The sequence below is a fragment of the Triturus cristatus genome, chromosome 8 (genome assembly GCF_964204655.1).
Source record: "Triturus cristatus chromosome 8, aTriCri1.1, whole genome shotgun sequence".
Lineage (NCBI taxonomy): Eukaryota > Metazoa > Chordata > Amphibia > Caudata > Salamandridae > Triturus > Triturus cristatus.
Genome location: NC_140591.1, coordinates 80,484,638 through 80,511,775, shown reverse-complemented (window position 1 = coordinate 80,511,775; position 27,138 = coordinate 80,484,638). Strand labels below are relative to the sequence as shown.

The window sequence follows — 27,138 nt, the reverse complement described above, 5'->3', positions numbered from 1 at the left end:
CTTCCTAATCCAATCTTACCCGCTCTACCCCACCCAACCCCTATCTGCCCTACTCTATCTAACTCCACGCCACCAGGTTTTAGCTAAAACACTTTGCCAAAGCCAATAGCTCTTGAATTGGCGAGACCAATTGACTTTGCCAAGCCCCTTTATTTATTTATTTATTTATGTATTTATTTATTTTTAAGTCCTATGAGTTAAGTTCAGGTGTCTCCTAAAATGAAAGAGATGGGGCTCTGATCTCAAGGAGGGGCTGGGGGTGTTCCATAGTCTTGGCCTTGAACTACCTGGGATCCTTCTCCATGCTTCAACAACCCTTTTTGGATCAGATGAACCGCACATGAGCACAGCCTTCTGGTTAGAGCACAGCCTGGAGCAAGATTTTTTTTTTTGTTTGTTTTTTTTATAAAGGATTCCAGCCGTCACAGGAGGTCCAGGCGACCCACTGTTGGATGGATGGATGGATTTCGCTCTGCCCTGAGCGCTGTATCTTTCTTTCACTTCCCCCTATTGACTATCATGGTGTATCTTGCCACCTTCCATTGTAAAGTATAAATGACTACTTTCCATCTTAAATGTGCACTCAGTCATGACCTGGTTGCAAACAATTCTTTATCTTCTGTATGCATTATACAGAACTGCCATTTGTTTGCCCCGTTTCCCCCAGCGTTGTCAAAAGTAACAGGTTTGGCTTAATGTGAAGAGCAGCATTTGTATGTATAGGACCTGTTTACATGCATTCCGTCATTAAAGCTTGAACTATTGGCAATACACATTTTGAACAGGCTTTGTGAATGACAAATCTTTCAAATCTCTGCATTCACTAGTAGGCATCTGGGGCATAAGCCACAGTGGCCTTTCTCGGAGTCTGTTCCGTGCCGTGTAATGTGAGTTCCTCATCTTGTAATGTCGTATGATGTCACTTCCAGTGATGTCATCGTTATGTTATGTAGCGGGTTTTAAACTTGATAACCCCTGCCTCCTGTGGCCATAGAATGTAGTTGGGACGCTCTTGACGCCTCTCACCTGCCTGCTGCCAGTCGGGTCTGTTTGGTGTACTTTCCCCAGCTAAATATTAACATAATTATCTCGACTGTAAAGGAACACGGCGTCCCGAGGCCCTGGCCCCGCTCTGCGCATGCCCGGCCGGGTCGCGAGGCTTGTAAAAAGGTCACGGGAGTTTCTCTTCTGCACATAGCGGGTGGGGTGATTGCTTTTGTTCATATCTGCCTGAGCGGATGGGGTGATTGCTTTTATTCGTTTCTGCTCACAGCTCACCCAAGTGACCTTTAATTGTGGTCTGATCGGTTAATATAATGTTACTTTACAGGACTCCTCCTGAAATGAAGGGAAACTGACCCCAGAAGATGCTCGCATTGCTGTCCTGGAAGACGGGATGCCGGTCTGTGAAGGTAATACTATACTTTTTACTTATTTCTTTTTACAAAAGAAATAGTAGAAGTACAAAGCATACTAGAAACAGGAACTGAGCAGCAGAGTTTCAAATGTACCGTGAAATTAATGAGGAAAACTTACCAGAAAATAAATCACTCCTCACTACACTAGGAGCAGCCTATAGTAGAGGTGTGCTGGGCAGCCGCCCCGGGGCGCCACCTCGAGGGGCGCCATATCGCAATTTAACACCGCGAATAGATCCTTGGTGCTAGAAGGTATCCGAGCGCATTGCATGAGCACCAGTTACTTTACACAAGGAGACGTTCATTTTTGGTAGTTTTGGGGAGATTAACCAATTTGCCCAGAATAACAGGATCTTCAGCTGACGCCGAGTCTCGAACCCAGTTTCCCAGCTCCGTTGCAGCAGCTCTGGCCTTTTTGACACCTCACATTATCTCCTCATCTTTTGTCTGTGGCTCCAAAATCCTGGCATAAGAGCTGAGCCAAACTTCTTACCTGTGTACTGCTGAACTCGCACCTATCCCTCTAGCTTGTTAAAGCCTACAGGCATTGAGGTGAAACACTTTATGTATGAATTGTGTTGTGTACATGTGTACAAATGCATATTTGTATAGCACCAACCTAGCTATAAAGTAATGGATCAGTCTAATGCCTATCCGCATTACAAAGCTATGTTTTCCAGCTCCCTCATTGCATTGAAGTGGATATTGGTAAAGCCAAGGAATTCATAGGGCTGAGCTGATGTTGTTGGGACCTTTCGGAGGTGCTCAGTTTGTATTGCAAGTTGGTATATCAATGTTGCCCATATATAGGTAAGCTTTCCGGCTCAGGAACCCAGATATATGCAGCTACACAAAGCCAGGCAGGTATGACAGAGTGACTTACACATGACAATTGATGACAAATGCTGGTCATACTGTCACAAAGCCACAAGACGGGTGTCGCTGAACAGTAGGCACCGTCTGATACACTTTAAATACATCAACAGGGTGTACTACACTCCTAACAGGCTTTTTCGCTACGGCCCGCGAGACTCTCCGAAATGTGACTGGTGTGGGGAGCAGGAGGTTGTGGGACTTTATAGTTGGGCTCAGGTTTCACTAGTGCCCCCGCAATGCACTGCTTATGACCTTGCATATTACATCACTCATGACCTGGTTAGTGACATCTCTGATGACCTCTCAAATGACATGTTTTCAAAATGTTTGAGTGTTAAATATATATACCAAGGTGTATTGATGAATCAGTGGGTGTGGTGTATGAGTGCCTGTATGGATGATTCAGTGGGTGTGTGACTGACTGTATAAGTGAATGATTAGGTGTCTCAGTAACTTTTTGTGTGAATATTTGTATCAGTCGGTCAGTTGGTGTCTAAATGGCTATAAGGGTGTGTAGTGGGTATGTGAGTGACTGTATGGGTGATTGATTGGTTGTCTGAGTACATGTATGGTTGTCTGAGTGTCTGTGTGGGTGGGTGGGTGAGGGGGTGTGTGTGTGACTGCCTGTAGGGATGAGTGAGTCAGTCACTGTGTGTGTGTGTGTGTGTGTGTGTGTGTGTGTGTGTGTGTGTGTGTGTGTGGATGTGTCCATGGTATGTGGGTGAGTAACTGGGTATGGGAAAGGCAGTATAGGTGAGTGATTGGTATATGAGTGACTATGGATGAGTGGCTGTATGGATGAGTGTGTGGATGTGAGATGAGTGGCTGTATGGATGTGTGTGCTTGTGAGAGTGGCTGTATGGATGAGTGGCTGTATGGATGAGTGGCTGTATGGATGAGTGGCTGCTTGTGAGATGAGTGGCTGTATGGATGAGTGTGTGCTTGTGAGATGAGTGGCTGTATGGATGAGTGGGTGCTTGTGAGATGATTGGCTGTATGGATGAGTGGGTGCTTGTGAGATGAGTGGCTGTATGGATGAGTGTGTGCTTGTGAGTGACTGTATGGATGAGTGAGTACGTGTTAGTATCTGTGTAAGTGTGTGTGTGTGTAACTGTATGGGTGATTAAGTAGGTGTGTGAGTAGCGCTATGGGTGACTGCACCAGTGTGTGAGTGGCTGTATGGGTGTCTGAGTGGATATGCCAGTGGCTATATTAATGAGTGAGTATCTGAGAGCCTGTATGGGTAAGTGAGTGGATGTGTGTGTAGATCTAGGAATCAGTGAGTGGATGGGAGTTCTGGTATGGGTCTGTGAATGGGTTTGTGAATGGTTATAAGGGAGTGGGTGTATGAAAGGGTCTATGGGGGTGTGAGTGGATGCGTTAGTGAATTTGTGAGTTAGTGAATTTGTGGATGATGTCATTAATGATGCTATCGGTGATGTCACTGACCATGTCATGAGTGATGTAATATGTGAGGTCATAAGCAGTACATTGTAGGGGCACAAGTTAGTTAGCTCAGCTAACTAGAACTGCTTAATATCACTGGTTTTGTATGAGTGAAACCTGAGCCTAATTCTAACATCCCTGTAACCTTTGTTTTTTTCATTGTGGCCACCTTCCCTGGGACATATTGCGTCCTGAGGGCCCCATCTTCGGGGGTCAGGCATTTTTAGAATAGGGAGGGGTGCTGCGAGGCCCCTCCCTTTTTGGGACCCCACCCCCCAGGTCTCGCTGTTTTTTTTTTGTGAAAAATTTGTTTTAAATTAAAGGAAGGAAGACCAGATTGACCCCTTCCCTAGTCTGATTTTAGCCCCAGGGGCCCCACCCCCTGGGGCCTGGCCACAATAAAGTCCCCCCCCCCCCCCACATTAATATTTAAAGAAGCCCCTGGGAAGTGGGCCTTTGGGCATAATAAACCCCGGGGAGCATGAGCACCCCTCCTTTAATTGTAAATGCCCCCGGGACCTGGCATACCCAGGTGCTGATAATGAACAAAGCGCAGGAGCTCGTGCTTCATTTTTTTGTTTTAATTTTCGGACGGATTCGTGGGTCCTGCCAAAAAAAACTGCTATTTTTGGCCCTGCAGGGATGGTAGCGATGTAGGTAAAGAAAGGGCACAGTTTTTGAGATGTAGCATTAATTGACAAATATGCATGGGCATGGCAGCAGTCCAATCAGCAGGCGCGGCGGCAAGGCTACAGTTCTAGCCATGACTGGAAGTCTCAGAGTCACAGCTGCAGGACGTGCAGGACGCTGACGTGAAATATTACATAACGAGAAGGTGTCAGAATTTGCATATTCACTCACCAGCCTGCCTCTACATTCCTCTCAGTGTGATTAAGTTCACACAGCAGAGATTTGTTGCTAACCTGCATGTCACACATGCTTTAACTATGCGTGTTCTGTGAGCAAGGAAAGCTTGTACTAATCTGCCCTGCTGCCTCTGGTGCAGGCAGTGAAAGTTTATATTCATCTGCCCTGGTACCTCTGATGCAGGCAGTGAAAGCTTGTACTAATCTGCCCTGCTGCCTCTGGTATTCAGGCAGTGAAATCTTGTACTAATCTGCTCTGCTGCCTCTGATCTGCAGGCAGTGAAAGCTTGTACTAATCTGCCCTGCTGCCTCTGATCTGCAGGCAGTGAAAGCTTGTACTAATCTGCCCTGCTGCCTCTGATCTGCAAGCAGTGAAAGCTTGTACTAATCTGCCCTGCTGCCTCTGATCTGCAAGCAGTGAAAGCTTGTACTAATCTGCCCTGCTGCCTCTGATCTGCAAGCAGTGAAAGCTTGTACTAATCTGCCCTGCTGCCTCTGATCTGCAGGCAGTGAAAGCTTGTACTAATCTGCCCTGCTGCCTCTGATCTGCAGGCAGTGAAAGCTTGTACTAATCTGCCCTGCTGCCTCTGATCTGCAAGCAGTGAAAGCTTGTACTAATCTGCCCTGCTGCCTCTGATCTGCAGGCAGTGAAAGCTTGTAATAATCTGCCCTGCTGCCTCTGATCTGCAGGCAGTGAAAGCTTGTACTAATCTGCCCTGCTGCCTCTGATCTGCAGGCAGTGAAAGCTTGTACTAATCTGCCCTGCTGCCTCTGATCTGCAGGCAGTGAAAGCTTGTACTAATCTGCCCTGCTGCCTCTGATCTGCAAGCAGTGAAAGCTTGTACTAATCTGCCCTGCTGCCTCTGATCTGCAGGCAGTGAAAGCTTGTACTAATCTGCCCTGCTGCCTCTGATCTGCAAGCAGTGAAAGCTTGTACTAATCTGCCCTGCTGCCTCTGATCTGCAGGCAGTGAAAGCTTGTACTAATCTGCCCTGCTGCCTCTGATCTGCAGGCAGTGAAAGCTTGTACTAATCTGCCCTGCTGCCTCTGATCTGCAAGCAGTGAAAGCTTGTACTAATCTGCCCTGCTGCCTCTGATCTGCAAGCAGTGAAAGCTTGTACTAATCTGCCCTGCTGCCTCTGATCTGCAGGCAGTGAAAGCTTGTACTAATCTGCCCTGCTGCCTCTGATCTGCAAGCAGTGAAAGCTTGTACTAATCTGCCCTGCTGCCTCTAATCTGCAAGCAGTGAAAGCTTGTACTAATCTGCCCTGCTGCCTCTGATCTGCAAGCAGTGAAAGCTTGTACTAATCTGCCCTGCTGCCTCTGATCTGCAGGCAGTGAAAGCTTGTACTAATCTGCCCTGCTGCCTCTGATCTGCAGGCAGTGAAAGCTTGTACTAATCTGCCCTGCTGCCTCTGATCTGCAAGCAGTGAAAGCTTGTACTAATCTGCCCTGCTGCCTCTGATCTGCAGGCAGTGAAAGCTTGTACTAATCTGCCCTGCTGCCTCTGATCTGCAAGCAGTGAAAGCTTGTACTAATCTGCCCTGCTGCCTCTGATCTGCAGGCAGTGAAAGCTTGTACTAATCTGCCCTGCTGCCTCTGATCTGCAAGCAGTGAAAGCTTGTACTAATCTGCCCTGCTGCCTCTGATCTGCAAGCAGTGAAAGCTTGTACTAATCTGCCCTGCTGCCTCTGATCTGCAAGCAGTGAGAGCTTGTACTAATCTGCCCTGCTGCCTCTGATCTGCAGGCAGTGAAAGCTTGTACTAATCTGCCCTGCTGCCTCTGATCTGCAGGCAGTGAAAGCTTGTACTAATCTGCCCTGCTGCCTCTGATCTGCAGGCAGTGAAAGCTTGTACTAATCTGCCCTGCTGCCTCTGATCTGCAGGCAGTGAAAGCTTGTACTAATCTGCCCTGCTGCCTCTGATCTGCAAGCAGTGAAAGCTTGTACTAATCTGCCCTGCTGCCTCTGATCTGCAGGCAGTGAAAGCTTGTACTAATCTGCCCTGCTGCCTCTGATCTGCAGGCAGTGAAAGCTTGTACTAATCTGCCCTGCTGCCTCTGATCTGCAGGCAGTGAAAGCTTGTACTAATCTGCCCTGCTGCCTCTGATCTGCAAGCAGTGAAAGCTTGTACTAATCTGCCCTGCTGCCTCTGATCTGCAAGCAGTGAAAGCTTGTACTAATCTGCCCTGCTGCCTCCAATCTGCAGGCAACGGAAGATTGTGCTTGCTGCCTTCTGTGGGAGGGAAGCTTGCTTTGCTACTTCCGTGCCTTACCTGTACAGTGAGGATGCAAAGCTTGCGCGGCTGTGTGATTTGTACCTGTCCCGTGATGGAGAAAGCTCTGGTCGCTGCTGTGTAGCTGTACTCTTCTGAAGGAGAGCAGGAGGCTGCATTTCCTCCGAAGGTGCATCTACTCTATAAACAAGGGGGTGTTTCAACAGCTTTTGCCCAGTCTTAAAACAATGGATATATTGAATGCACTTACAAAGCATGCCCTAGGAGCCAGATGCAGTTTTGCAACATTTGATGTGGGATACAGAAACCTGTGGTCCTGATGAAGGTGCCCGACATCGCAGTGGCCATATTCGAGCACCAAAGCATCGTGATGGAAAAGGGAAGCGGGGTCCGTTGCTCGAACCCTCCTTCTCTTAACCTTGTGATAGCGAGAGCTTTTCTGCTCACCCACATGCTACTTCAATGTAGGTCGAACAGTTTAACAAAGAGATCTATAATATTGACATAAGTGACATAACCTCATCCAAACTAGGGAACCCATAAGTAGATGACTGTACAACTAGTGAACAGAAGTGCTCTTGATTGCCTCCCAGTGTTGTTGTGAAGTTCACAATAAATCTTTGAACCAAACAAAGGACCAAACGATTTGCATGGACTATGTTCGTTTTAATGCATTTTTTTTATTTTTTTAGTCCTCCTTTAACAATATGCTCTAAGTTCAAGACGGCCGTCTAAGTTCCTTGGTAGTGTCCCAAAAATTATAGACATTCGTTAATTTTATTTCAAGCCCCATAATATCTGAAATGGTCTTACCCACTTTCTGCCAATAAGAGCGTGTTACCGGGCAGCTCCAGAACATATGGACCTCGTTTGCCTTTTCTTCTCCACATTTTGGACACTTCTTGATCTCTTGACTCCCCATTTTCGATATTTTCTGAGGTGTCCAGTAGGCTTTGTGTACTGTGAAGAAGTGGTTCTTTTTTAAAGGTGCAGTATTTACATATGACCATAAAGAAGACATAGATTCTTGCCCTATATTCTCAAGATCTTCGTCCAGCAGGTCCTTCTTCCATATCTTGGTAAATGAGGCCTGCATCTCTTCTCCATTCTGGACAAGTAACCAGTACCACTCTGCCACTTCTTTCGTTTTTGTTTGACGAAAGCATATCTTTAATGGCAGGTCTGAGTTCCCTTTTAGCTCTTTACCTATAGACTTAGTCCAGCTTAACAACTGATAATATTTAAACTTCGAGACTGAATTCCCACAAATCGCCGAGAAATGAGGCCAGGAAACAAGTTCCGCATCAACAAATAATTGCCCCCATGTGGTGATGCCACAAGCACGAAGAGGGACCGCAAGGGCATCTTCCAAACACAGCGGCGTACCTGGGGAATCCCAGATTGGTGCAGCATCATTTAAATACGGAGTTTTCAAAAGGCGTCTCACCTGAGACCAGAGCTTTGTAGCTAATGACAATCTTCAATTTGACCATCTTAAAATATTTTGGGTGGCCACATTTTAGAAGGAAGCGCCCTGCTTGTCGAGTAAACTCGGTTGTAAGGGCTGTTATAGTGCATGATGTGAATGAACAAATGAGTCCTCCCGAAGATGTGAGCAGAGTTTAATTTTCGTTTTATTTATGAAGCAAGCAGTTTTTTTTAAGTGAACAGACTACTTTATAACATTTTAAATTATAGCTGACTTTGGTGGATGTCGGACACTGATCTGACTTGTAGCCAATTTCCTTACCCCCTCTAGAGTATTGACAGATGCATCCTCTCTGGGATGGGGGAAGTCAACTAGACAAGATGGAGATCAGGGGATGTTGGTCTCAGATCGAGCAGCACCACCATCTAAATCTTCGAAGCTGCAAGCCATCCGTGTGGCCTAAAGGCCTGTCTGCCTTCCAACTCGGGTAGGTCAAATCAAGTGCTGATAGACAACAGGAATACCATGTGATACTGCAGTAAGCCAGACTGAGGGTCAACTCCTGCCCTCATTCTGAAGGCTATGAGGCTTGACAGTGCGGACACTTCATGGTATTTCCCAGACAGTCAACTGATGGGATCCCTCAACATCACAGCAGACAAACTGATTAGGCATCATATTGCCAATTACAAATGGCGCCTGCACTTGGAGGTGGCACTAGGTATTGTGACCTAGTGGGGTGTAAACTCTGTAGAGCTTTCCTCTACCTCTAAAAACATTCATAGGCTAGTCTCTTGCCCCTTGGAGCTTCCTCCTCAAGAGAGGGGTTCTGCCTTCGGGAGAACTTCGGGCTTTTATACTCATTTCCGTGTCTGCTGGTGATCCTGCTGGTCTTTAAGTGTCTAGTAGGATCGAACACACCGGATTATGGTGACCTTGGGTTAGGCCAGAAGGGTCTGGTACCCTGAAATACTGACATCTGCCATTCACTTCTGCCTCCTCTTTTGAGGGACTTGCTTCCCCAGCAATAAGGCAGGATGCGCTAGCAGACCTCCATAGTGTCCACCATAAATGGTAATTGGGCAGAATTAACTGGGAAGCACTGATCTACCATCTGAGGCAGTTTGTGGTTAAGATCATTTTGGCTGCTTGCCTCTCCAACCATCTCACCTTATTTAGGCCTCTGCTCCTAGTTTGTCCTCTGGTACAAGCAGAAGTACGTTGACCTTTTTCATACCAGATTGTCTGAGAGTTTTGTTTGTTTTATCTTTGACCCGGATAGGCTTTGCTTTGGATGCTGTTAAGGGTTACATAACATTACTATTGACCTTTCACCTGCCTGATCAACCCTCCTTATTCAAATCACTCATTGTGAGGCTTTTTCTAAAAGTTTTCACATGTTTCCTCTTACCCCGTTCATTGTTCCAAGTTGGAACCTCAATTTTGTTCTAACGTTCTTGATGTGTGCTCCTTTTGAACCTCTTCACGATTGTGTTCTGGGATGCTTAACTCCCGAGACCATGTTTCACACCGTTATCACTACCTGCACATCGCATCTGAAAGAAACACGTTAGTTAGATTCCTCACCTTAGAATATCCCCAGGTGTCAGACTGGATCCGGAAGATTTTTCGTCAGCAATACCCCTTGCGCATCGCTAGGCGTCGTCTGCGGCTCCGCGTCCGTCGTTGGCGTCGTGCGCCGTAATGACATCGTCGGAGTACTTAGACGCCGCCCTCGCGCGCTGACGTCAGTTCTTCGTTTTTCCGCACCAGTAAGCGCCGATCCGGGAGAGCTACCCCTTTTAGTCTTTTTTGACTAAATATTTTGATCCCTTTTGATCTTTGTCAATCGACATCTGGTGCCGGTAGGATGCCTGGGTTCAAGGCTTGCTACGATATCCACCGACTGATGTCGGTGACCGATCACCACCGCCGGTGCCTCTACTGTTTGGGCCTCGACCACGACGCGGACTCGTGCTCCAACTGCAAGGCCCTGACCTCGAAAGCTCGGCGGGAGCGGTCCCGTAAGCTTCTCGAGCTCCGACACTCTGCTCCGCGTCCTTCTCGATCCCGGTCCAGGAGGAGGTCCAAGGATTGGTCGCGGAGCCACGACAGATGTCATCGCTCGTCTGGCTCGAAGTCTTCGGGTAAGTCCAAGCGATCTAAGAAGTCCAAGAGGCGACACCGCTCTTCGGACTCCCCTCGCCGGTCGCGCGACTCGGCCAAGGGTCAGGGTGGTTCCACTCCCGCGGCTCCGCAGGAGCCGCGCACGTCCCCATACCCGCCGGTCCCTGGGACTGACGCGACGCCGGCGGAGATCGGTGCCTTCCTCTCGGCCATGAGGAATCTACCTCCGCCGTCGACGCCCGCCGGCGCGCCTTCGGGCCCCGCCGACTCGACTGGGCGACCTTGCGCGCCGGCGGCTCCGGCCCCGGCGCCGTTGGAGGCTTCGGCCCAGATGCCGCAGGTCCCCGAGGGGCCCATGCCTGGGCCCCCGTCGACGCCATTCCACCTGTTTACCAGGAATCGGATGACGGGGGCGACTGGGAGGGGTCCGATGACCCTATGGCCGTTCAGGCTCAACTGTCACAGGACTGGGCAGATGAACTGGGGGAGGCCAGTGGTCTGGATACCTCACCGGACACTGGATTCATCTCTCCTCCGACTGTGGCTTCGGAGGAGGGTGCTGCTTTTTCTGTGGTGCTGCGCAAGGCGGCCGCGGCCCTCGGGCTTGAGCTGCCTGCCGTGGCTGTGAGGACTAACATCCTCACTGAGGTGCTTCAGTCTGCAGCAAGCTCCACTGAGCCTCTGCTGCCATTCAATGAGGCCCTCACTGACGTTCTCCAGGGCACCTGGTCCAAGCCCTCCACAGTTCCTCCTGTGGATAGAAACGGCGCCACCGCCCTGCTCCGGGCGACCCCAGTTCTCTGTCGCAACACCCCACCCCCGAGAGCCTAGTAATCCAGGCCTCTACCTCCCAAACCTCCTTCCCGTCCGCTCCTCTGGACCGGGATTCCAAGAGACTGGAACAGTTTGGCAAGAAGCTGTTCTCCTCCCTCAGTTTAGGCCTGCGGTCTTTAAACACCGCCTGTCTCTTGGACCATTTCTCCCACTCTCTGTGGGATACGGTGGAGGACGTGCTGCCCCTGTGCCCAGAGGAGGCCCGGACACGACTTTCCCAGGCTCTGGCCGATGGGAAGGATGCAGCGCGCCATGCAATCCGGTGTGGACTTGACACTACGGACTCGGTGGGTAGGGCGATTTCCACCACGGTGGCGCTTCGGCATCACGCCTGGCTGCGGTCCACGTCCTTTTCGGGGGATGTCCAGAGCACTCTCATGGACATGCCCTTTGATGGCGCTCGCCTTTTTGGTGAGAAAGCGGACAGTGCGCTGGCTCACTTTAAGGACTCCCGGGCTACGGCCACGTCCTTCGGCCTTTCGGCCCCGTGGCCACAAGCTTCTGCTTTTCGCCCCTTTCGTGTCCAAGGAAGGGGCGCCTCCTCACGTCTGCAGAGCCACCGGCCGCAGACCCAACCTGCACGTGGTTGCGGACGTGGTTTCCGCCGAGGCGGTTCTGGAGGACGACGCGGTCAGTCCACATCCACCCCGGCAGCATCCGCCTCAAAGCCTTCCTAGTCCGAGCTTTCAGGCCCATTCATCGCCAGTGGGAGGCAGAGTTCGCCATCACCGGCTTCACTGGCGTACCATCACTTCGGACAGGTGGGTGCTGCAAATCGTCCGAAGGGGCTATTCCCTCCCCTTCGAGACGACCCCTCCAGCCATGCCACCGCAGCACCACCGTATCTCGGAGGATCATTTGAATCTTCTGCGAGGGGAAGTTTAGGCCCTCTTGGCCAAAGAGGCCGTCGAGCGCGTTCCGAGCCCAGAATTAGGTCTTGGTTGTTATTCTCACTACTTTCTGGTTCCCAAGAAGGGCAAAGGGGGCCTACGGCCTATCTTGGACCTCAGGAACGTCAATACCTTCCTCCGGAAGGAACGGTTCAAAATGTTGACTTTGGCTCAGGTTCTAGCTGCCCTCGACCCTGGAGACTGGATGGTAGCGTTGGACTTGCAGGACGCATATTTCCACATCCCCGTCCTGCGGGCCCACCGGCGTTACCTGCGGTTCACGGTGGGCCAGGAGCACTTTCAGTTCACCGTGCTCCCCTTCGGCCTCACCAGTGCCCCTCGGGTGTTCACGAAAGTGATGGCGGTGGTCGCAGCTCATCTGCGCAGATCAGGGGTTCCATTCTTCCCCTATCTCGACGACTGGTTGTTGAGGGCGGGCTCGCCCCAGGCAGTCGTCTCCCACCTCCAAACTACTGCGGATCTCCTGCATTTGCTGGGGTTTTCCATCAACGTACCGAAGTCACACCTGAGTCCCTCTCAGAAGCTCCTCTTCATCGGAGCGGTTCTTGATTCGGCGCAGTTCCGGGTCTATCCGCCGGAACAGCGGGTCCGGGATATTCAGGCCCTGATTCCCATCTTTCGGCCTCTATCCTGGGTTTCGGTCAGGCTAGTGTAGCGGCTTCTGGGGCTGATGGCCTCCTGCATCCTACTAGTGCATCACGCCAGGCGGCGCATGCGGGCTCTGCAGTGGGACCTGAAGTTTCAGTGGGCCCAGCATCACGGCAACCTGTCCGACCATGTCTTGATCTCGGAGGGCACTGCACAGCAGTTGCAGTGGTGGCTCATGGACCGCGATTGGGTCACGGGCAAGAGCCTCTCCCTTCCCCAACCGGAGCATGTCGTAGAGACGGATGCGTCCCTCCTGGGATGGGGTGGCCATATGGGAGAGGCGGAGATCAGAGGCCTCTGGTCTCTGGCGGAGTCTCGCCTCCACATCAACCTGTTGGAGTTGAGAGCGATCCGACTTGCACTGAAAGCCTTCCTTCCCTCTGTCAGGGGAAGTGTCGTGGACACGGACAACACCACCGCCATGTGGTATTGCAACAAACAGGGCGGGGTGGGGTCGTGGACCCTTTGTCAGGAGGCTCTGCGCCTCTGGACGTGGCTGGAACACCAGGGCGTCACCCTAGTGGTTCAACATCTGGCGGGCTCTCTGAACGCCAGAGCAGACGAACTCAGCCGCCGGTGCATGATGGATCACGAATGGTGTCTGAACTCCGAAGTGGCGCAAGGTCTTTCAGCAGTGGGGAGAGCCTTGGTTAGATCTATTCGCCACCGAAGAGAACGCGCAATGTCAGCAGTTCTGCGCGTTGGAATTTCCAAGGCGGCACTCGCTCGGCTACGCTTTTAGTCACGAGTGGAGTTCCGGTCTATTGTACGCCTTTCCGCCTATACCACTTCTGCCCAGAGTGCTGAAGAAGATCAGGCACGACCGGGCCCAAGTCATCTTGGTGGCTCTGGATTGGGCACGAAGGTACTGGTATCCCGAGCTACTCAGTATGTTGACCGATCCTCTGATACGTCTGCCCCTTCGGGAGGATCTTCTGTTGCAGCAGCAGGGGACGGTCCTCCACCCGAACCTGTCCAGCCTCCACCTCCATGCGTGGAGATTGAGCGGCGGCAGTTGATGCCATTTGACTTGCCTCCTGAAGTCTGTGATATCATTCTGGCAGCCAGGCGTCCCTCCACAAAGACGGTATACGCCTGCCGGTGGAACAAATTTGTGGCATGGTGCACAGCAAAGGCTGTGGATCCCCTTTCCGCCGCTCTTTCTGAGGTTCTCCTCTTTCTTCTTTCTTTGGCCCGGCAGGGCTCTGCCCTGGGCACCTTGAAAGGTTATCTTGCTGCCCTCTCTGCCTTCTTACGGCTTCCTGATCAGCCTTCTCTTTTCAAGTCCCCTGTGGTTCAACGCTTTCTTAAAGGCATTACTCATACGTTCCCTCCTGTTCCTTTCATAATGCCTCAGTGGGACTTGAATCTTGTTCTCACATTTCTGATGTGCGCTCCCTTTGAGCCTCTTCACAATTGTCCTCTTCGTCTTCTGACGCTTAAGACTGCTTTCCTGGTAGCCATCACCTCGGCTAGACGGGTGAGTGAGATCCAGGCTCTATCGTCCAAGCCTCCTTTTCTATCTGTTCATCCGGACAAGGTTGTCCTTCGGCCTCGTCCTTCCTTTCTGCCAAAAGTGGTGACTCCCTTTCATCTTGGGCAATCTGTCACCTTGCCCACCTTCTTTCCGCCTCTGCATCCTTCCAAAGAGGAAGAGAGGCTCCACCGTCTGGACCCAAAACGTGCGCTCTCCTTTTATTTGGACTGCACAAAACCGTTCCGGGTGGACGACCAACTTTTCGTTGGATACATGGGTGCTAAGAAGGGAAAAGCTGTGCACAAACGGACCATCTCCCGGTGGGTCGTTTTGTGCATCAAAATCTGTTACTCCTTGGCGAAAAAGGACCCTCCTGTTGGGCTGCGCGCCCATTCTACTCTGGCTACAGCGGCTACTACTGCTTTGGGACGGGGAGTCCCTTTGCAGGACATCTGTCAGGCGGCTACGTGGGCTTCGCTACACACGTTTGCCAGGCATTATTGCCTAGACAGCCAAGTCCGGAGGGATGGCTTCTTTGGCCGTTCTGTCCTCCAGGACTTTCTGGTGTGATCTTGGTTCGCAGACTCACCACCGGGGTTGGTATTGCTTGGGTATGTATTCTAAGGTGAGGAATCTAACTAACGTGTTTCTTTCAGATGAACAAGTTACTTACCTTCGGTAACGATGTATCTGTAATAAACATTAGTTAGTTAGATTCCTCACCGACCCACCCATCCTCCCCGTTCTGCGAACTGACATCTAGGGTTAAGGTTGTCCTTTTCAGGCCCCTAGACTTTTTTGGCACCAGTGGCGGTCTCTTGCATGGCTCTGCGTTCCTGGCGCGGAAAGCTATGTACAAGAACTGACGTCAGCGCGCGAGGGCGGCGTTTAAGTACTCCGATGTCATTACGGCGCACGACGCCAACGACTGACGCGGAGCCGCAGACGACGCCTAGCGACGCGCAAGGGGTATTGCTGACACAAAATCTTCCGGATCCAGTCTGACGCCTGGGGATATTCTAAGGTGAGGAATCTAACTAACTAATGTTTCTTACAGATACATCGTTACCGAAGGTAAGTAACTTGTTCGTTAGTTAGCGGCAGGCAGTGCAGCTTCCATATGATACCTTTTTCAAACTGGTGCTTACCATACCTTCTCCAAAAAGTGGTGATGCCTTTCTCTGCCACATCCATTTAAAGAGGAGGGGAGGCTATACCACTTGGATCCAAAGCATGCCCTTAGTGCCTACATTGATGGAACTAAGGAGTACTCGAGGAAAATCAGTCATTTGTTGTTGATGTGTACAAAAGAAAGGCAGTCCAAAAATGGCATTTGCCATCTCGTGGACTGCCATCTGCATCAAACTATGCTATGCCTTAGCCATAAAAAATCTTCCAGATGGCTTTGTGCCTCAATGCACAGAGCAAAGGCTGCACTGCTGAATTAGCTCGCGTGTACCATTTTTTGACATTTGGAAGGCAGCCACCAGGCTATCTGTTCATACTTTTAGTATGCACTACTTCATTGAGTTCACGAGTCACCTTTGCAGTAGATTTGGAAGGTGAGAAATTTATGGTTAGAAGTACGCATCAGAAGAATGTTACTTGACTTAAGTAATGGTCTTTCTGGTGGATACTCGAACTGCAGATTTCTCACCACCTGCCCACCTCCCCTTTCTGTGGAGTGGAATTTCAATAAATAAGTTCCTGAATTAGCTGTGGCCAGTGAAAGATCAGTTCTGTTAGCCATGTTTTGTGTTCTTTGGAATGTCTGATTAGGTTATCATCCGTGTGCAGGGATGGCACCTTCATGTGGCTTCGTGTGGTCATGTCTGGAGGTGCAATGGAGCCTCAACGGAGATCCCCGACACACTTTGCCAGCATGCAGGAGGAATTGCAAGTTTGTAGGCCAAGACTTGTGCCTGGGGAAATTTATAAGGGGAGGAAACTGAGAATTGATAAAGTATATACCAGAAAGAAGAGTGTTACTATAGCTAAATTGGGTGCATATAAACTAGACAACTTTGTGTAAACTTGCTTTTTCTGGGTGTTTGAGTATGCAAGATATTGATAGTCTGAGTTGTTACCTGGTTTGAGAGGTTACATTGCTGGATGTGCTGGAAGTGTCTAGATTCAAGGGTGTTTCAGCTTAATCAGTCGAACGATCAAATTTCCATGGCTGTTGTGGAAGTAGGACCCCTCAGTAAGGACAGCAGGAGACGCAAATGTTGAGTTGAAGGAAGCGTTATTAGCACACAAAGTTGCAGAGAACCCATCCAGTCAAAGGACCAGCTAAACTGCCACACATGCAGTTCCAACCCAGTCCCTGGCAATGTATCCCACATTCCAGAACATGTAGAATGTGAGTCACAAGCAGATTCAAGACACCACACTTCCTCCCCCCTCACCATTCAAAATAAAGTTACAAACTTTGTACAAATTTGCCCAAACAAAAATTACAAGAAAGTGAGCATAGAGGAAAGAAAAAGAACTAAAAACAATCCAGAGAAATAAACGAAACAGTACAGCTAATGCGCATAGCAAAACAGTCTATATAGCAGAAGTACCAAGAAACATAATCTTGCAAGTGGCGAGGAATGTGCTTCCACCACTTTCATTCACAATGGCCTCCTCCAGGACTGGATTTAGAGCCGTAGCACGAGCAGTAGAGGCAGAAGCAGCGGCAGGTCTAACTGGACATTTTGCCACACTACTCAAATTCCAGATTCTATTGTCACTGCTCTTTATTGCATTTTTAAAGACTTTAATCACCTCAAAGGGCCCACTGAATTTGGGAGTACCCCCACCTTTCCTGGGAGACTTAATCTTAACCCAGTCACCCACATTGACAATAGTATTCTTCACACCATTCCTTTCATCATACCAAACCTTCCTTTCATTCATCACCTTTTTTCTCTTACCTTCCAGCCTTCTGTTCTTCCTACTTCACAGTCCACCAGCAACCTCTTTGAGGTAACCATACAATGGGGCAACTTCTATGTTGGGAACCCTTCCTTTGAACAAACGAAATGGAGCTATTCCAGTGGAGGAATGGGAAGTGAACAGATACTCTTGCACCTTTTTTTTAACAGCCAACTCTCAACTTTCACCACAAGCAACAGCTTGCTGCATGGTCTCCTTGAGAACTTTAATACATCTCTCCATTGCATTCTGAGTGATAAAGAGCAGCCCTCTTGCGCCTAATTCCCCTAGAGCTTAGAAACTCTTCCATGACCCTTGATGTGAATGGGACTCCGTTGTCAGACAAAAGTGTTAGTGGAAAACCTTTACGTTCAGAGTTCCTCGAGGAACTCTATAACCACCGAAGACTCTACTGAATTAACAATTTTGATGTCAGGCCACTGAGAAAACCTGTCCGTGCAAACCATGACATAGCGGTCCTGCGTTTTAAATGGCGCAGGACCCAAAATGTCAATAGAAATGTCTGTCCATGGACCAGAGGCTCGTTCTCTAATGACCATGGGCCGTGTTCTGAATTTAGGAACCCTGTCAGAACAAGCACACTCTATGCATTTACGCACTAATCTCTCCACAGACATAGCTGGGCACCAGTATGCCTCCCTGATCCTTTCCTTTGTTTTTGCGATCCCGATGTGTGACGCATGAGCGTTTTCAATCAACTTGTCTCTAAAGGTAAGTGGCGGAATGAGTTTGCTCCCACGCATGAGGAGACCGTCGACCACAGCAAGATCTTGCCTAACATTCTAAAACCCCTTGCGATCCCCCTCACAGTCCTTCTCACACCAACCACTAGTGACAAAGGAAATGACTCTGTAAGACAACATCACACACCAAATTTTCTCTCCATACACACTCAGACCTTCCCTGATTAGTCAGACGTTGACTTCTTCAAGCTCCTCACCACCAAACCGCTCAACATCCTCTATCAAATCACCATCTTCACAGCCGAGTCTTGAAAGACAGTCTGCCAAGACGTTGGAACCAGGCAAATATGAAATATCAATCAAATTATTTAAAGGCCACCACCCATTTCCTTATGCGATCGGAAACATTCTATTCCCTTCTTTGAGAAAATATCTTTAAGAGGTTTGTGGTCAGTAAAAATCTTACATTTCATCCCCCACAAAAACTTCCTTAGCTTGCGCACTGCCCAGAACGCACCGGGAGCCTCCTTCTCTACTACTGAATAACTACATTCATCACCCCTCAACGACCTGGAAATAAACAAAATGGTTTTCTCCTCACCATCAACCTTTAGCAACAGAACAGCACCCAAACCAGTTGCACTCATCAGTCATATGGTAAGAGACTTTCGTGGGGTCAAAACTACCTAGACAAGGTGCATTATTGAGTTGTTTCTTGATGCAAAGAAATTCCTCCTCACAGGTCTTAGACCAAACAAATTGTTATGTTATGTTAAATCCTTTTATAACGTGCAATAGCTACTCCGAAGAGTGTTCCAGCGCGAAGCAAAGAGGAATTTCTGACTAGAAGCCAGCAATTACAGGAACAGATGAGTTTTTAATAGTTTCTTAAATGCTAGCGGGTCCTGAGTATTGCGCAGAAAAAAAGGGAGGGTATTCCAAGCCTGAGAAACCTTGACAACAAGAGAGCAGCCCCCTATTTTGTGACGGAAAAGCGAGGCACCCTCGCCAACAGAGGGGCCGAAGATCGCAATTGTCTAGGCGGGACATAAAAAGAGAACCGTTTCTGTAGATAAATGGGCCCAAGATTGTACAGTGCACGGTGAGCGATCGTAAGTGATTTAAATTTGACCCTCTCCGCCCCGTCTTTAACAGCGATCTTAGACCCAAAGTTTTCCCAGTGAAATTTGGAACACATTTGTGATAGAACTCTGCCATACCAAGGAATTTGACTAGCACCTCCTTATTTGAGGGAGCTCATAGACTGTTGGTGGAACTTACCAAGGATGCTTTAGGCTTGATACCTGCAGATGACAGAGAATGACCAAGGTACTCTATCTCTTTGACATCAAATTTGCACTTGTCCGCTTGAAGGGTGAGACCTGCATCATGAAACCTTTTCAAAACAGACTTAAGTCTTGCGTCATGTTGTTCCAGATCCACCCCAAAAAAGAGCATGTCAAACTGGTACACCTTGACACCATGGAGGCCTCTAAGAATGCCCTCCATTGCCCTCTGAAACACCGATGCAGCAGAAATGAGACCAAAGGGCTTTCTCAGAAACCTAAATGTGCCAAAAGGTGTCACAAAGGCCGTCAGATCTTGGGAAGCGGGGTGAAGCTTGACCTGGTGGTAAGCGGAGGTAAGGTCTAGTGGAGAGAAATGTGTTGCCCCTTCAAGTGAACACAACATCTCAGTTATATTGGGCAAAGGGTAGTGGTCAACAATGACAGCTCTGTTAATTTCTCTCTAGTCCATACCGAGCCATCACAACAGAAGAGACCCACTCTGTTGCCTCAACTTGAATTATCCCCTTGGCTAAGAGTTTATCCAACTCTGTTTTCATGCTCTCCCTAACCAATAGGGGCACGTTCCTGACTTTGGCAATCTTAGGAATAGCATCAGACTTGATCCTTATGTGATGCATATAGTTTTTTAAACACCCAAGATCACTTGCAAAAACAGAAGGGAATTTCTTGATCCAATTATGATTGGAATCGTTCACCACCCTGACAGGAAGTAACTCTTTCAGACAGAGGGGCATTCATTGGGGTCAAGAAACGCATGCAAGTCTCTCTGATGGAACCAACATATAAGCGAATCACCCTTCATCGAAACATACATCTTCCCAGGAATAATCCTTCCCTTGAAGTTCAATGTACCCCAAAAATAACCAGGTACCTGTATAGTTACTCCACCATATCCTTTCGGTCTAATGTCTGGTTTTAAAAGAGTAACCTTGCCCAATAGATTACATTCATAAAAGTTCTTTGGAACCAGTGTGATCTTGGCCCCAGAGTCGAAGAGCATTTTGACGGGAGCATCGTTGACCAAAACAATTTCTTGCGGACCATAGTTGCATCACCTGCAACTTGGAGAATTTCAATTTCCTCCAGATCTTCCTCATAAAAATCAACTTCACTGACTTTTTTATGTTCTTTGTTTGACCGACAGAATTTAGAGACATACCCCTTTTTCCCCACATGCTTTACAAACCGCTTTCCATCCCGGACATTCTTTAAAATTAGCCAATTGACCAGGGTTACCACACCTGAAGCACTTTCCTTGAAAGCTTTTTGGGATGAGTACCTTTTGAGGGGGGAAATGTTTTAGTTTTAGCAGCCCTATCTACAACCACTTTAACATCAGTGTTTTCCTTCTCGTCATTTGAGGAGTCCTTACGTATAACACAAATACAAGCCTAGGAATGTTCATGAGTTTTGGCTATGGCGAGAACTTCTTGTAGAGAAGGAGAATCCTTTTGCCACAAGGCATCCCTTGCTTCATCTAGTGTACATCCTAACCTAAATTGATCCCTTAAGCGCTCCTCCAAAGTTGAGCCAAAGTTGCAAGTGGAAGTTAATTTGCGTAAAATAGTTATATATTGTTCAACAGATTCATCATGTCTTTGCATTCTTCTTCCGAAATGGTAACGCTCAAGGACAGTGCTTACTTTAGGAAAATAGTGTAAATCTGTTTTTTAATGCACATTTCATATTCATTTAGAGAGGCAGCATCATCATTAGACAGATCTGGGAGATCTTCCAAGATTTTTTGTCCTTGACATCCCAAGCAATGTAATAAGGTACGTCTCTCTGCACTTAACGAGGTACCACAAACACTAGCATAATGCCAGAATACTTTTTTTTCTATTTAAGCCTTGGAAGTGGAGGATCACCAGGGGTGGTTAAAAAGAAGGGAGAGGCAGTAATGTTTTGCATGGTGATGTGTATTAATAAAGAATATGTACAAGTTAAGTAGCAACAAATAGCACTCCTTTGATGAAATATGGATCAAGCTGTGCACGTCAGCGAGTAATGCCTTAGCTGTGCACATATAACAAAAAATGAAAACTGTTGCATGAAATGAGGCGTGTTGTAATAATGAGCTGTGCGTGTCAGCGAGAAAGTTGAAAACACGCAAGTAAACAGTATAATAAAAATAAGCAAGAAGATTCAGGATACCACACCTGTCTCTGTGACCAGCAATCGTATAGAGACTCTTAAACTGCTGCCCTTAAAAGTGAGCTCCTCACAAATGTGCCTATTTGGTTGTAAAGACACAATCCTAATTAGAACAAGCAGTTCTAAAATTACGCATTTTTACTGCTTGGTACTGGTTCTCCGTCCTTGTGGTTCTGAAACCGACATGTAGGATGAAGAGGAAGATTCCATTAAAGTGCAGCCCCCAAGGCCTATTGCTGTGGAGACCAATATTGTGAACTGGTGACAATTCATCCTAGTTTGTAAAGATTGTTTAGTCTCGTGCATGTTTTTCCAATTGGATATTTTCTTGTAGTGGTTGCGATGAACGGTTTAAGATTAGCAAATGATGCAAAGTAAATCATGGGCAGTTATATTACAAGGTCTTGGAAATTAGGTCCTGCCTCAAATGTGAGCATATCCGTCATGGAGGTGGTACCCTTCAATGGTGGGGCATGAAGGGGAGTCCTAAATTGAGGGGGAACTTTTCCAAGCAGCAATCTGCCCTCAAAGTAGGATCCCGATTTCTGAAGAAGGGCTGGACTCCCTTGAAGTGTAGAGTTTCCAAAAACAGACTGCAGTTTGTCAGGTGGCTTAAAGGGGGCCTATTGGTGATGAAACTTGGGTAACCCAAAGAATTTGGAGCAGAGACCAGGTACTGATCACAACCCTGCACCTGGGATACTGGATAAAGATCTAAAAAAAATATTTTCCGTTTCTTTCAAATCTTAAATCTATCAAGAACAGACACACTTGTTGTTATTTAGACTCAAAGAAACTTCTCAAAAAGTGATCCCACATTAGCTTGTACAAAATAGATGCAATTGTAATGCAGTGTTAGCAGTCCCTATATGAATATTCCATAATACAACACATTCCAGTTCAATTTTGCCCCATCAGAAATTGCAAGTTGCCCTTTTGTAAGTTTCCTAGCTAGTATGGAGGGATTACAAGGGAGCTTTGTGTCATCTGTAGACCCTCTTCTCAAAGTCTCCAAGAACAAATAATCACTTCCAGCTCCCCTCGATTTAATACTCTTGGAAAACTCCCAGTTCTCATCTGGGACCCCTGCAAGTGGTATTCCGCAATGGCTATTTTTCTAGGAGACAACTTGGCAGGCTGCACAATGGTTGAAAGCTGAGAAAATGCCACTTTTTAGGTGGCCACTCCTATGTTTTGATCAATTTTATTGCTGGTTTTTAGACTATTGAATGAATAAATCTTTATTGTTTAATTAAAATTGTTACAATATTCTATCAATAAAACAAAAACTTGTTTAAAATCTCACACAGTTAGTTAAGAGTGAAAAGACGTTTAAAAAGATTAAAGTAGTAAAAGGACTATTACAAAAAATATTGTCCTATCTAGCAGTAAGGTGTTGTGCATTGGACTGAGGAAAAGTTTTATCGCAGTCTCTCTTGCTTGATGGCCGACTGAATGCTGTTATGACTCAGTTTTCAGTTTCAGTACGGCTCGGATTGCGTCTGTGAATTTCCCTAGTCGGGCCGCAGTTTGAGGTGTTTTAGCGGAGAAGCACAGGTCGGAAACTTCCCTGCAACTTTGTAGGCCAAGCAACCTACAGATGGGGAGAACCAAGCCCTGCCACTCACTGACTAACTTTGGGCAACAGCACAACAAATGGAGCCAGGATTCACGGTGCTAGTTGCAGAGTCGGCAAGCCACTGCATTGTCATGCCGGCCGCAAGTTGAGTTAAAATCCATGATGGGCACAGCTAAAAGTCTCATGTAGGTAATTCTTCCCCAAGCCAGTACTGTCAGAGCTTGCTTAAGTTAGGGCTGCGGTATTCCCATGGTGTATGAGGAGTCCAGTGAGGAAAGATTGAATTTGTGATGCAGGCTTTCCAGGTCCCTTTCAAAAGATATTCTCTTGGCCTGAGTATTCACTGTTTTCCTCCAGGCTATTAGTGGGATGTCAGGGTTGTGCAGATTTTGGACGTTAATGTCCAATAATCTAGTGCCTGCTACCAAGTACACCTGCCATGGGGAACCCTCCTCTTCGAAGAGCGTTTTAATTTGTCTTTTTAATGACAATTCTGGTGCTCACGTAGTCCTGATATAGTATTTTATTAAATCACCTACGCAAGTAATGTCCAGACTGGTGAGACCCATCTCCAGCCTTACTCTTGCTCTCCTGGCCTGTCTAGGGAGAGCTAGGACCTTTTTATAAGCCAAAATGTGATAGTTCGCGAGGAATTTATTGAAGGCACGGGGGAATACTAAATGGCCATAATTAGGAGAGGGCACTAATTTTGCCTTAAGAACTTTCAAAATGGGTTCAGCAGCTGGACTGTGAAGTCGCAGGTTAAGGCTTTTTAAAGAAAAAATGATGCCTGCCGCTTTCCTTCTCAGATGTTTCAGGTGGGCTATAGGTTTTGCCCCTTCCGATAGCCAGAAGCCCAAATAGTTGTAGCTCATACTTGTTTTAATTTGCAGGGCCCCAAGTTGCCAATGCATGGTCTTCGTGGGTACTTCCCGAATACAAGTATCCTTGTTTTCTCCTGGTTCACCAGGAGTTTGTTCTGTTGATTTATATCCTTGCAAAGCTTTCAGGGCCTCCTGTGAGCCAGTTCTCGTGTGGTCCATTATTACGATGTCGTCCGCATACTGGAGTAATCGAAGCCGCGTATTCCCCAGTCTAGGAGGCAGAAGACTTGCCCCCTCCAGCGCTTTCCCCAGGTCAGGTGTGTACAGATTAAAAAGTATTGGGGCAAGTATGCACCCGTGTTTTAGGCCGTTATTAGTTGATACCTTGGCGGTGACTAATGTTTGATTTTAATACGGACCCTGGTCCCCTGATATAAAGAAATTATGGCCTTTAGCAGCTGTTGGGGAATTCCCCAGGAATGCAGTTTTTCCCACAGCTTCCCACGATCGACCCGATCAAAAACTGCACTATAGTCCACAAAGCAGCAAAAAAGTGATAACAGCGCGGTTAAACAGGTAGCCCAGTGCTAAGATGTTATCTGTGGTAGAGCTTTGGGCCCTAAATCCTGTTTGAAAAAGGGGAAGAATGTTATTATCTGTTGCCCAAGCTTCCAGTTCTTTCAAAATTATTCTGGCATATGCTTTCGCTTCAACATCTAATTAAGCAATAAGCCGGTAATTTTCGTGTTTTGTGCTGTCCCCTTTTTTATAAATTGGGGAAAGTATTGAGCCTTTCCACAATGATAGAACAGTAGAAGTGGCGAAAGTATGCTTAAAAAGTGTTGTTAGTTGTTCTGCCCAGAATCCCTGCGAAGCTTTGAACACAGATGCGGGAACTCCATTGGGTCCAGGAGCGCCATCTGACCTCATATGTTTGATCAGGGTAGTTACCTCGGCCACTGTGATGTTAGTAGTTTTAATGACTGTCTTTTATTGGAGATTGTTGATGGGAGTAAGTTTGAATGATATCCTGATGGGTAGAGTACAGCTGAGTTGCATGTTTAACCCACTCCAATGCTGCCGCTCCATTTTCTTTTATCTGACCGGTGTGAGTGAATTGCTTGATATATATCTCCAAAGTTGGCTATGTCTCCTTTCTTTGAGGAAGGTAAAAAGTTTAACCCATTCTGCCTCGTTTTTCTTGGCGCTTATTTCCCAGACTTTCTTCCTGTGCACTGCACGGAGAGCTCTTTTTTCCAGAGTTTGGGGATTTTTGATGCCTTTCCTTCTAGCCTTCAAGGCCCTCGAAAGGCTCCGTTTTATGTAGATTAGGTCTCTTGATTTAATACGTTGAGGGGGTCCCAGAGAATGGCTATCCTGCACTTGGGGGGCCTCCAGTTCGTACCCCTAGGGCTGACTTTAATTCTACTAAAAGTGCTTCCCAGTTTACCTGGGGAGAGACTAGACTCATGTCTATGGAATTAGATTATTTGTAAATTACCCACTCCAGGAGTTTGGGGCCAAGGTTAGTAGTCCATTTTATTCTCCTCAGTACTTTGTAGCATTCTTCGCCGGTTGAAACCCCCAGTGTTTCCAGTTGTGTTGCGGATTCCCTGTTTAGCTGCAGGGTTATCCTCAGTGGCTTGTGATCGCTCTCAACCCTGTTGACTACTTCAAAGTTGTTAAAATATGGTACTAGATGATTCGAGATGAAGATGTAGTCTATTGTAGGCTTGTCCTTGAAGGTGGGGAGTGGGAGCCAGAGAGGATCTGCGGCTGTTTGTATGGTGTGAGCAGAGACCAGACTATGATTTTTAAAAAAGCTGCTGCAATGAGGCACAATCAATGTGCGGTAGGATATGCACTTTCGACTTCCCTAACTCCTGAGTCTTCAGGTCACCAGCGATAACGGGGAGATTTGAAACATATTTGTTTATGAGCTGGTCCATTTTTGTTGTCAGTATTTTTAGAACATTTTTTTTTTGCTGGGAGACAGGGTTTACATAGCAGTTGATTACCAAGAGACGAATTGGGTGGTTGTTAATTTTCAGTCCGCTAACTAGGACCGCTTGCATGTCTGGGATGTTGATTGCAATTAAAGTTGTTTCTAGTCTGCGTGCTTGGTTTATGTAAATTGACAGCCCACCAGACGCTCTCCCGAAGATGTTGCGTCTTATAGCTGTGGTATGTAATTCGTAGAAGCCGTGAAGAATTAATGGTTTGGTGGCCCAGGTCTCTTGCAGGCACAAGATGTCATTTCCACGGAAGTAGTTACTCACTAAACTGTACTCAAGAAGTCTTTTTAGGCCAGCTACATTCCAAGAGATCATGGAAAGCTGAGTGTTACTTCCCGGAGTTCTGGTGCTGAACAGATGGCGTGCAGGGTTTTTGATGTTAGAGGTGCTGTCGTGGTTGCTGCTCTGCTGGACGAGACTGAATACCCATCCCAGGAGAATGGCTTGGCCTACTTGTGTGCACTGTCCTATGTTCAGAGGTACTTGTAATCCTGAATGTATGGTACAGACTTGGCTATGTGGCTAATTTTCTTGCTTGTGGGTTGCACTCTGTCCCCCTTAGGACTGAGTATACTTCCTTAGTAGGTGATGGTGCCGCTAACACATGAGTATATTTCTCCGGGACGGGATAAGCAATATCCATGCAGCAGTCTGCCATTTGCGATGTTTCTTTTGGAGTTAACACCACACTAGTGTGACGACGACAGCCCTATCTAGCTTGATTCCCCATGGGTGTCACTGGTAAGGCGAAGGAACTTACCCCAGACTAATTCATCCGAGTGTGTTCCTGACCGCGTCGGAATGTGTTTAAATAGACAAAGTATATTGCCCCTATTTTGGATGTGTTGTTGGCCTTTGATGAAATATCGAGGCGTGAGGTTTACCTCATGGTTTTTTTTGCAGACTTTTCTTAGATTGCTAATTTGCTGTGCTTTGTGATTGATGTTTAAACCGGTGTATAAGGTACTTTGGTTGGCGCTTGGGCCTATATCACTTTGAGTGGTCTCTAAGCTGGTCCTAGGATTGTGTGTTGGTGGCCTGGTCCTCAGAGGAGCCGATGGATGAGGGTCCTGGGGGGCGCAGGTCCCAAAATCAGATCCTTGTTCATTGGGCGGTTTTAGTTTCTTTGTGCTCCGACTTCTTAATGTTGATGTTTGATGGGGGAACTGGTTGAGTATTTATTGCCGGACCTAGTAAACTGTGCGAATCCCCCGTTCTGGGAATTGACTGTAATGATCTTTGTTGCTTGCTTTGCTTCTGCTGGAATTGATACTGTAGATTTTTCATCACTCAAAGCTTCTTTTATGGTGAAAATTGGAAAATTCTGGATGTTCCCGTTGTTGGCTTGTGAGATTTGATTGC

At 47.5% G+C, this 27,138-nt stretch overlaps 1 protein-coding gene across 4 annotated transcripts in view; it reads left to right on the top strand.

The window, feature by feature from the left end:
- NR1I2 (nuclear receptor subfamily 1 group I member 2) overlaps nt 1-27,138 on the top strand; it is a 391,730-nt gene that overhangs the window by 105,233 nt on the left and 259,359 nt on the right. For 3 of the 4 annotated variants that reach the window (XM_085621051.1, XM_085621054.1, XM_085621052.1), the window contains exon 2: nt 1,331-1,412. The exons of the other annotated variant lie outside the window; for it this stretch is intronic. The gene's annotated coding sequence lies outside the window, so the exon portion shown is untranslated. The remainder of the gene's footprint in view (nt 1-1,330; nt 1,413-27,138) is intronic. 4 annotated transcript variants of the gene reach the window in all.